This window comes from Arachis ipaensis, chromosome B2 (assembly GCF_059453495.1).
Source record: "Arachis ipaensis isolate K30076 ecotype BB chromosome B2, ASM5945349v1, whole genome shotgun sequence".
Classification (NCBI taxonomy): domain Eukaryota; kingdom Viridiplantae; phylum Streptophyta; class Magnoliopsida; order Fabales; family Fabaceae; genus Arachis; species Arachis ipaensis.
The window spans coordinates 86,368,591-86,370,875 of record NC_142437.1 but is presented as its reverse complement, the minus strand read 5'-3'; the positions used below and the strand labels follow the sequence as shown (position 1 = coordinate 86,370,875).

At 31.5% G+C, this 2,285-nt stretch overlaps 1 non-coding gene across 1 annotated transcript; it reads right to left on the bottom strand.

Annotated features, from left to right (window-relative positions):
• Positions 1-1,961: 1,961 nt before the first annotated feature.
• LOC148574704 (small nucleolar RNA R71) lies at positions 1,962-2,069 on the bottom strand. The gene has a single exon (XR_015905713.1). It is a non-coding gene; the product is annotated as a small nucleolar RNA R71 (small nucleolar RNA).
• Positions 2,070-2,285: the final 216 nt, after the last annotated feature.

Genomic DNA, 2,285 nt, shown 5'->3' with positions numbered 1-2,285 from the left:
TTATTTTTTCTTTTTCATATAATTTTCGAAAAAATCCAAAAAAATTAGAAAATCAAAAAAATCAAAAACATTTTTTGTGTTTCTTGTTTGAGTCATGAGTCATGACATAAGTTTGGTGTCATTTGCATGTGCATCTTGCATTTTTCGAAAATTTCATACATTCCTGTTCTTCATGATCTTCAAGTTGTTCTTGGTAAGTCTTCTTGTTTGATCTTGATGATTTTTTGTTTTGTGTTGTATGGTGTTTTTCATATGCATTCTTGAATTCTTAGTGCGTAAGCATTAAAGAATTCTAAGTTTGGTGTCTTGCATGTTTTCTTTGCATTAAAAATTTTTCAAAAATGTGTTCTTGATGTTCATCATGATCTTCATAGTGTTCTTGGTGTTCATCTTGACATTCATAGCATTCTTGCATGCATTCATTGTTTTGATCCATAACTTTCATGCATTGCATCATTTTTCTTGTTCTTCTCTCTCATCATAAAAATTCAAAAATCAAAAAAATATCTTTCCCTTTTTCTCTCATCAAATTCGAAAATTGGATTGACTTTTTCAAAATTTTTAAAATCAAGTTGTTTCTTATGAGTCAAATCAAGTTTTCAATTTGAAAATCTTATCTTTTTCAAAAATCTTTTTCAAAAATCAAATCTTTTTCAAATTTCTTAGTTATTTTCGAAAATTCCAAAAATATTTTTCAAAAATCTTTTTCTTATTTTCATATCAAATTTTCGAAAATATCAATAACAATTAATGTTTTGATTCAAAAATTTCAAGTTTGTTACTTACTTGTTAAGAAAGATTCAAACTTTAAGTTCTAGAATCATATCTTGTGATTTCTTGTGAATCAAGTCATTAATTGTGATTTTAAAAATCAAATATTTTTCAAAACTAATTCCTATCATATCTTTTCAAAAATATCTTCTTTTCTTTTTCAAAAATATGATTTCAAAATATCTTTTCTAACCTCCTAACTTCTTATCTTTTCAAAATTTGTTTCAACTAACTAACTAACTTTTTGTTTGTTTCTTAACTTTTTCAAAACTACCTAACTAACTCTCTCTCTCTAATTTTCGAAAATATCTTCCCTCTTTTTCAAAATTTCTTTTTAATTAACTAATTATTTTTATTTTTGATTTCAAATTTTTTCGAAAATTACTAACCTTTTTCAAAAACTATTTTCAAAAATCACTAACCCTTTCTTCAAAAATTATTTTCGAAAATTCTCCCTCTCCCATCTTATTCTATTTATTTATTCATCTACTAACATCTCATCTCACATCTCAACCCTCCTTACAGTTGTGTTTCTTCCATTACATTACATTCTTTGTCTCCCCCTCTTCTTCTACTCACACAGGGATCCCTATACTGTGGTATAAAGGATCTCTATTATTATTATTATTATTTTTCTGTGCCCTCTTCTTTGTCATATGAGCAGGAGCAAGGATAAGAACATTCTTGTGGAAGCAGATCCAGAACCTGAAAGGACTCTAAAAAGGAAACTAAGAGAAGCTAAAATACAACAATCCAGAGATAACCTTTCAGAAATTTTTGAACAGGAAGAGGAGATGGCAGCCGAAAATAATAATAATGTAAGGAAGATGCTTGGTGACTTTACTGCACCTAATTCCAATTTACATGGAAGAAGCATCTCCATTCCTGCCATTGGAGCAAACAACTTTGAGCTGAAACCTCAATTAGTTTCTCTGATGCAGCAGAACTGCAAGTTTCATGGACTTCCATCTGAAGATCCTTTTCAGTTCTTAACTGAATTCTTGCAGATATGTGATACTGTTAAGACTAATGGAGTAGATCCTGAAGTCTACAGGCTCATGCTTTTCCCTTTTGCTGTAAGAGACAGAGCTAGATTATGGTTGGATTCTCAACCCAAAGACAGCCTGAACTCTTGGGATAAGCTGGTCACGGCTTTCTTAGCCAAGTACTTTCCTCCTCAAAAGCTGAGCAAGCTTAGAGCTGATGTTCAAACCTTCAGACAGAAAGAAGGTGAATCCCTCTATGAAGCTTGGGAAAGATACAAACAGTTGACCAAAAAGTGTCCTTCTGACATGCTTTCAGAATGGACCAGCCTGGATATATTCTATGATGGTTTATCTGAGCTATCAAAGATGTCACTGGACACTTCTGCAGGTGGATCCATTCACCTAAAGAAAACACCTGCAGAAGCTCAAGAACTCATTGACATGGTTGCTAATAACCAGTTCATGTACACTTCTGAAAGGAATCCTGTGAGTAATGGGACGCCTATGAAGAAGGGAGTTCTTGAAATT